The 9,238-nt window shown below is 44.6% G+C and overlaps 1 pseudogene across 1 annotated transcript in view; it reads right to left on the bottom strand.

Annotated features, from left to right (window-relative positions):
- Nucleotides 1-343: 343 nt before the first annotated feature.
- LOC308439817 (small ubiquitin-related modifier 3-like) overlaps nucleotides 344-9,238 on the bottom strand; it is a 21,736-nt pseudogene continuing 12,841 nt past the window's right edge. The window contains exon 2 of the transcript in view: nucleotides 344-746. The product of the transcript in view is annotated as a small ubiquitin-related modifier 3-like (transcript). The remainder of the gene's footprint in view (nucleotides 747-9,238) is intronic.

The raw sequence follows: 9,238 nt of genomic DNA on the forward strand, positions 1-9,238 counted from the left end.
GACCACAGCTCCCTCGATTGTTCAGCACACGTCACACCGGAGAAAACCATAGTTCTAGGGATTATACTCAGGCCACAGGGTGAGAGTCTACATCCAGACCCAAGTTTGGGGGAGGGGGAAACTTTAGGGATGGGAGAAAAACAGAAATGAAAACAAAAACAAACCCCAAAACTCATGCCTCATGTCCCCCAAACCATACCCTCCTAACAGCCAAGTTATATAATGCTCACACCCCGCAGTGTGGTCTGGATATAGTTCACTCCAAGCGCATTAGAAAAGAAGAACTGCTCCTTTGGGGACTGTGGCTTCTGCTGACTCTTGTGTGATTCTTGTGGCTGCATGGTCACCACTCAATAGCAAATTTCAGGACAATGGGTGGGTGTGGGGTGGCTCCCTCGGGCCGCTCCTCCCGTCTGCTGCTGGAATACATCAATGGTGTCCTCATCCTCCATCTCCAGCTGGGCTGGAGTGTCTGTTACATTGACTGGTTGTCCATCAAACCGGAATCATTGGCAAGCTCTGCCTCTCATAGTAGGCCTTTGTCAGTTTGCTCAGTGGGGTGCGCCTCTGGATCTTGGACTGCACCACTGAGCCATCCTGCCCCTCGGTTTTCAGGTTGGTGTGGTCGTTCTCTGTCTTCACATCCTCCTTGGGCTTCTCTCCGACAGGTTGTGTGGCAACTGGTGACACTGGAGCAGGGGAGTCGAGCGCTCTGTGCTGTGTCTTCCTTGACAGCCTTAAGTGCACTGAGGGTACAGAGAGCTTCAGAGCTTCCCACAGGGGCACAAGGGTATATGTAAAGTACTTATTAAACACCTGACACACAAAAGCATTTGGTTGGATGATGTAACTAAATTGACCAAACTCTGTGGGCATCTTAGAACCAGTGGTTTTGACCACAGATGCTCGCTAAAATTAAGGTTGTTGAGTCTGTTCTATAAATTATGGAAAAGAGATAAGGACAGCAACCAGGGGACTGCTTGTCAGCTCCATTTACTCAGGTGGAAAATATGTCTTTCAAACACAGCAGTAATAAAAGCTAGACACACACACACACACACACACACACACACACACATACACACACATACACCTGTCCAAAATGGCTGGCCAAGTGTATGTTTAAGGCACTGTGCCTTCTGTTATACTAATCAGTTATTTTTATTCTGTGTCCTTACATATGTGGCGGGTGTTCCATTTCCAGCACGGTATTTTGACATGCATGTCACCGTCATTTTAAACCTGGTGTTAGGCACTCGTGTTGGCTTTTCGGGCATGCTGAAAATGATATGGTTACAAAGCATTCACCCAAATTCTTAAGGAAGGCCTTGGGGGTCAGACAACATGTAGCAAGATTAGATCTCCCATGGGGACATCCTGAGAGAGAAATGTATGAGGCTGCAAGCATGACGATTAAGCCATAACGGAAATCCAGAATGTCAGAGATGCCGGGAATGTGGAATATCTTCTAAGGAAAGTGCAGGGAGTGAGTGAAGCCAACCCAAGACATGGCCCACGTGAGCTATAAATCTCAAGATCATAGGGACAGGATGCCTGAGCTTGCGTGTGTAGACCACAGTGTGTAGACCACAGGTAGGCATGAAATCATACAACTGAAATGTCGTCTTACTAGGTTATTTTGAAGTAATTCTTGCTTCCTGCCTTCTTGCTCTTCTCTTTGGGAATGAACATGTTCACTCTGTGCCTTCGTACACTGAGAATGTGTAACTTTTTATTTTTACAGTGTCCCATAGCAAGAGATTGCATTGTCTCTCAAGAGACTTTTGACTTAGACTTCTGAATAATATAACTGTTAAGACTACGGGGACTCAGAAGTTGGACTGAATGCATTTTCTTTAGGAGATGGACATAAGCCTTTCAGTGGTCAAGGGTAGAGTGTTATGGTTTGAAAATGACATGTTTGGGTGTCAACCTGACAAGTTTGACTTGTTAGTAATCGCTGTCAGTCTGACTGGGTGTAGGATAACTGTGAGCATGTCTAGAAAGGTCTTTCCGAAAGCCTTAACTGAGAGGAGAGGGCCAGCTTTGAATAGGAGTGATACTGTCCCACGGGCCTCAAACCTGGATGGAATAAAAGGGCAGGGAGAGAAAAAATGGAACAAATAGGGTTTCCTTTTCTTTTTCTTCTAGATCTACCATGATGTACTGAGCTTTCCTTCCGCCATGATGGACTCATTCCTCTGAATACACAAGCAAAAATAAACCTCCCCCCCCCCAATGCCATACTGATTAGCCTTGATTGACAACTTGATCTATCCTGATTTTATCTGAGAGAAGCCACAATGGGGGATTGCCTAGATAAGATAGCATCATGGATACATTGATGGTTGTCTTAGTTATTAGTTAGGTCTGGTCCATTGTGGATGGCACATTCCCTAGGCAAGTGGCCTTGGGCTGTATAAGAAAGTTCGAAAAACAAGAGACAGAGAGTGGACCTATAAGAAGTGTCAGTCTATGGTTTCTGGTTCAAGTTCCTGCTCCGGCCCCTGCTCTAACTCCCCTCTGGGATGGACTGTGGTCTGGAAGGGTAAGTCTGATAAACCCTTCCCCCCTTTAAGCTGTTTTGGTTAGACTGTTTTACCACAGCAACAGAAGGGAACTGAAACACTCCCTTAAGTTGCTTCTGTCAGATGCTTTGGTCACAGTAAGACATTCGGGGGATGCTGGGCACAAAGACTGCTGCCCCTTCTCACTCCTGGCATCTTAGTAGAAACCTTGGGAGCATACCGAGTCCAATTTACAAACACAGAGAATACGTGCAGCCATTTGGCAGCATGAAGAATGTTGTTTTTCCCCTTCTGCTCAGCCTACCAACTGCCTCCCTCTACTTGGACCTCAGTAAAGTTTCCAACAGCTGTGATCCTTTTTGTTCCTGGGATCAGGAAGTGAGCATTACATGTGGAATTGCTTCCTATTTTGTCTCTTGTCTCCTCTTCTGGGCAGATGTCCCATGGAAAGGATCTCTACCAAACTTTATTTCCAGGCACTAGTTTTTCTTTAAGAAAAAAAAAAAAAAAATGGGGAGGGAGAGAAAGGAAAAAGGAGTCTACAGATTTCTCTCTGCAGACTTAATGTACGAAACACACCCAGTTCCTGCTCCCAAATAGTTTCTTCTGTACGTTTCTCTGTGTGCATTTTATTCTAAACTGAGCTAGGCTTGCCACAAGCTAGACTCCTCCCTTTCTGAGCCCATCCTAGAGACCATGACTCTATAGGCCACAAGCTCGAAAAGAGTAAGCCCCTCCTCCCAGCCCTTGCCAAGGCTCACTAGAGGACATGTTTATACAGGTTCCCCCTTCGTACTACAGGCATCTTGGAGTCTCTGCACCCCTGGAAGGCTTGGCACACACCATACAGAGTTGTCAAAGAAAGCCCTCTACCCAGGGATGCTTAGCCACTCCATGTCAGCCACTGTCATGACTTCTCCCACCTTAGGTTCATGCCCAGCAGCAAAATGAAGCATGTTCATGTCAGCAGAAAAACAAAATGGATTAAACTTAGGACAGGAGGCTGAGGGAGCAAGCCCCTTATTTGCTTAAGCAGCGTAGCTACACCTGACATTAATAAATGAAATGAAGGCTGATCAGCATTTAAAACAACCGTACAAATTGGGACATGCTCATTTAGTCAAGAGAATGTGAAGCGAAGCCAAAGATTGGCAATAAATGAATTGCCTGAGGCCAGTTGTTTCTCTTTCCTTTTTTGTGAGATATTCATAGTAATCAGATTTTTGGAAAATCTCCACAAGCTTCGACTTCTCCCAATGAACTTATAATCCCTTTGTGTGGTAACGAAGAGTTCACAGGAGTGTCAGTCAGAAGAGAGTGCACATCTATAATGTCAGTGGGGTCATTTGCAAATTCTGCACATTTTCCCCAAAAGGTAGGTGCATCAAATATCAATAACAGTTTTAATATGTCCCAGAAAACTGGGGTCTACACTCTACAGAAATCGTCTCATTTAATCTTCATTAAGCCCAGAGCTATCTCAGCCTTTCCATTTTGTATAGCACTAACCTGAAATGCTAAAAAAGATTCGACACCACCAAAAGATACATACCTATCTGGTGAGACAAAGATTCAACTCCTGCTTGACAACAGACTCTGCAATCCATGTTCTTGATTCCTAAGGTTATAAATAAAGATCAGTTAACCAGGGACAGTCATCTGCACTATCATCAGCTGTGTGAGCAGCTTAAGCCAACTGTTTACATGGTTGAAATGACAGTGTTACATTCCCTATCAAAGATACAAAGGAAACACTACGAGAGCAACTGATACTCTGTTCAAGTGAGGATTTGATAACCCATCGGTAAAAACTACAATAACAATAAACCAAGTTATCACGCAAGGTTAATACATATTCTACTGTATATGTATTTTTATATGTATTGTTCATAGCTTGTATAGACAGGGCCTACATGACCAAACACTCTTCTATACTAAAATAGTCCTTGCAATGAAGCTGATGTGTCTGTTGCATGGATAACGCCCTCTGAACATCTTAGGATGTTTAGAATTCTGATGTGAAGACCAGTCCTGGGTGTGCAAAGAACGTGGAGAGGAGAGAGAAATGGGAAGAGCCTCTGGCTAATCCCAGTCTCCTTCTGTTCCTTCACCCTTGAAAAATTCCTGCCACTACATTTCTGGATTTTCTTTGAGAAACTAGACTGAAAGAAGGAAAGGAGAGGAAAGAATGGGACGGGAGAAAAGATTTTAAAAATTTAAAACACAGGTTAAATTTTTTTTAAGGTATAAGGGGATGGAGAGTGGCTAAGAGCACTTACTGCTCTTCTAGAGGACCTGAACTCAACCTCCAGCCCCCCAGTGTCTGGCAGCTCACAACCACCTGAGCTCCTGAAGATCTGTTGCCCTCTACAGGTATACACACACACACACACACACACACACACACACACACACACCACTATACACCTACACACACATAAATACTAATACGTTCTTTAAAATATCTAAATAAGAGGCTTGGAAGATGATTCCAGAGCATTTGCTGCCCATCCAGAAAAACCCAAGTTTAATTTCCTGCACCTATATCAAGCAGCTCACAACTCTCTGTGACTCCAGTTCCAGGGCTTCTAGTGTCTTCCTCTAGTGTCTGTGGGGATAATGCATGTAGATGGCACACAGACATACATGCAGGCAAACACCCAAATCCATTAAAAAGAAAACAGAATTGATAGAATCAAACTTCCAAGTATCTTTCTTTCCACCTCACCCTGAAGGTGAAGAAGTAAATGACCACCAATGAGGCCTTCCTTTCTTCTCAGCAATGTCGATAAATGTCCCATTGTAACACTTTCTTGTTTGAAGATGGAAACCAGGCAGGATTGCATAAAGTCCTAATATAACCAGATTTTAATGCTTTCTGATGATGTGACTATCTGTGACATTGCCCCCTTCCGTCTCTCCTTCTAGAGAGGAGTTCTCAGCACAGGATTTGTACATCGAAGAGGGTCTATGAACATATAAATCTTAGAATGTGTGAAATTTTTTTTCTTCTGTGATTTTTCTGGGGAATGATTCTGGAGTTTCCACCAACATCTCCTGAAAATTTCCCCAAGCCCACTGTGGTGGTTTGAATATACTTGGCCCAGGGAATGGCGCTGGTAGGAGGTGTGGCCTTGTTGAAGTTGGCGTTGTCTTGCTGGAGAAAGTGTGTCACTGTGGAGACAGGCTTTGAGACCCTTCTCCTAGCAGCCTGGAAGTTAGTCTTCTCTCCTTTTTGCCTTCAGAACAAGCACCTGGCTTCCTTTGGATGAAGATGGAGAACTCTCAGCACCTCTAGCACCATGCCTTCCTGGACTGTTCTGTGCCTCCCTCCATGATAATGGATTGAACCTCAGAGCCCATAAGCAAGCCCTGATTAAATAGTATCCTTTATAAGAGCTGCCTTGGTCATGGTGTCTCTTCACAGCAATGGAAATCCTGAGACACTCATAAGGACCAAGGACAAGAGACCAGGCGTATGTGGTTGAAAAGCGCATGCCTTCAAGTTCTCATGAAGCAGCGTCGTGCAAATCTTTCTCCAAGTACTTCCCTTTCCCCAAAGGGCAGAGCAATGACTTTATCAGGCTTTGCAGAGTCATTTCCAGGCAGATATCCATGTCCTTTATCTTTTAGTCATTTCTCTTATGATAAGATTTGTAGCCTCTCACCATATACCAGGCAATATTTCAGATATTTCTATGTGAGTTATTGTCTCACGCATGGACAGCTGCTTTTGGAAACATTAAAGGGAAAACATTGTTATTTATCTCATTTAAATTTTATCACACTGGATTAGTAATTGGATAGTTTATGAAAATACATAGGGATCCTGATTTCCCCCAGCCTCATGCCAATAACAAACAGTCTTATTTATCTCTATCAAAGGCCTGTCTAAGTTGCTAGCTTCAATATTGGCCAGAGATCGGGGGTTCCTCCTGTTGGTTACCAATATAGTTTGATCACAAATTGATGCTTGTCAAATACAACGTAATCAGCCCACTGTTGGTCTAGCCAACTGAAGAGACTCTGAGCCTCATTTCTTCATCTTGGCAGTTTAAGCAGCAAGAGATTATAATGGGACACAGTGTGAGACAATGGGACACACTGTGAGACAGTGGCATACACTGTGAGACAGTGGCACACACTGTGAGACAGTGGCACATACTGTGAGACACTGTGGGACACACTATGAGACACTGTGGGACACACTGTGGGACACACTGTGAGACAATGGGACACACTGTGGTACACACTGTGAGACACTGTGGGACACACTGTAAAACAATGGGACACACTGTGGGACACACTGTGAGACACTGTGGGACACACTGTGGGACACTGTGGGACACACTGTGAGACAATGGGACACACTGTGGTACACACTGTAAGACACTGTGGGACACTGCAGCTTCCACAATGAGATGGGGTTTTGTTATTGTTGTTAAATCTCCTTTTAAATTTTCTATCTTATTTGATTCTCTTTCTCAGGGGGAGTTGCAAGGGTGAGGGCTGGATACAGAGAAGCAGGGAGACGAGAGGGGATTGGGGTACATGACGTGACATTCACAAAGAATCAATAAAAAGTTTTTAAAGGACTGTCTTCCAGATATGGCACGTGGTTATCGCGCAAGATCAAGCTGGCAAGAATCCCAGCATAGAAGGGGAGGTGCTCTCCATAGAAGGGGAGGTGCTCTCCAGGCCCTGCTCCTGGAAGGTCAGGGAGAATCATTCTTTTTTGAGGGTGTGGTCACCAGTAGGTTTTCCATGCTACAAGAGATGACTCACAACTCATGAGCAGCACTAGTGGGCATCTTAGGTGTCTTAGTTACTCTTTATTGCTGCAATACCATCATGACCAAGACAACTTATAAATGAACACATTTAATGTGGGGTCATTGTTCCATGGGGTCCATGATCATCACGGCAGGGAGCACAGCAGCAGGTGGGCAGGCATGGCACTGGAGCAGTAGCTGAGTACTTACGTATGCTCCAGAACCAAGAGACAGATAGAGCATAAACCTCCCACACCTCCTAAAAAAAACCCATCTTGATTTCTATCACTCTGGGAGCAAGAAATCCCAATGGGTGCCCTCTACACTCAAACTCATGCCTATGGTAACCAGGGTACAGATGAAGCTTCCAAGCCGTCCACAGGGTACCACTCATTACTCCTCCTCCCTGTTGCTTCTAAGTTCCCATTTCCTCCATATCTCCCCAGACAGTGCAGCTGTCTCCATGGTAACCATCTGGCATCAGTTTCCTTCTTACCAGCAGCAAGCCAGTGGGAAGACCCACAGTGACTGCAAATAAAGAAAGGCTCAGCCCCCAGAACCTCTTCCGTCTACCTCACCTACTAGAAGCTCTAACCATTTAGTGTCGGCCAGTCATTGTACTTTCCAACTGGCATTACTGTTCATGCTAAGTTTGACTCTGTGACACTGACAGTATGACCCTCCCATTTTACAGGTGACAAAAACGAGGCTTGGTGAGGTTAAACAATTTTCCCCAAGGCAACCAGCAGGGAAATGTCAGAAATGGGCACCAACGTCAGAAGTTGATTCATATGGCCTGCCTTCCATTATGACGGAGCTGCTCTAAGAAATGAGTGGTGTGTAGGTATTTAACTGAATTGTAAGGACACCTTTGCTTTGTAGGAAGGTGGGTAGAGGTTAGAATTCACAATCTGGAACTTCAGATCAGAGTTGAGAGATTTGGTCAAAGATGAGAGAAACCTTCCTTAGGCCGCATGCAAAGAAGTGGAACATTGGACCATCGCTACTTTGACTTCTGCCAGGAAATTAGACAGTGAGCTTCTTTTCCATCCGTCGGTCCATCTGTCCGTCTGTCTGCCCATCTGTGCATCCATCAACAAACAAGTTTTGATTATTTGTTTGTTTGTTTTTAGTACCATTCCACAGTCCTAGGTGAAGGGACCGCCCAGGTAGCTCACAGGATGGACTGTGGACAGACAAGACAATGTAACAAGACAGAACTGGGAAGGGGTTCCTGGCTCTGAGTTAATGAACTGAATTCCATTCTCTCCACACCATCTCTTCCGCTTTTTCATCCTTTGATTTAATTCATCACCCCCAACTAATTAAGCTTTTATAATTAAAGGCTAACACGGAAAATTACCTTTCATAAGCAATTCAGCCACTTTAGCCTCTCAGTTTAGAAGAATGGAATTGAATGTATTAAAAGGCTGTAGGAATGGAGGCATTTTAGAAATGGTTTCTGTAAGACAAGGATTTGTCCTGAGATGGCTAAGGGTTTCCGAGATTGTAAGGATAAAAGGCCTAGACAGGTCACCAAGGTCTGAATAAGGTATATAAGGAATGTAAAAAAATGTAAGCTTATGGTGTGTGTGTGTGGGTGTGCACTCCCACTGGCAAAATCCCAAAGGTCAAAGGTCAAAGAGAGGCCATGGAACCTTACAGGGTGACTCTGAGCAATGTCCGTTCTATGGAAGGTCACCACGATGAAAGTTTCTTCAAAGCTTCCTAGCAAAGCCACAGTCGAGTCATTGTCACGTAGACAGAACAACTGGTAAACAGGAGGCTAAAGAGACCATCCCAAGTGTGACCAAGCCGGAGGACCGAGTCCTCAGTCCTGATAGGAAATGGAGGAGAAGGAAAAGGAGGAGGAGAAAAGGAAGGAAGCTGCGGCTGTTAAATGTGGCCCCCTCACGGTCTTATGCACCCAGTAGGAAG

Source organism: Micromys minutus (genome assembly GCF_963924665.1).
Source record: "Micromys minutus genome assembly, chromosome: 30".
Classification (NCBI taxonomy): Eukaryota; Metazoa; Chordata; class Mammalia; order Rodentia; family Muridae; genus Micromys; species Micromys minutus.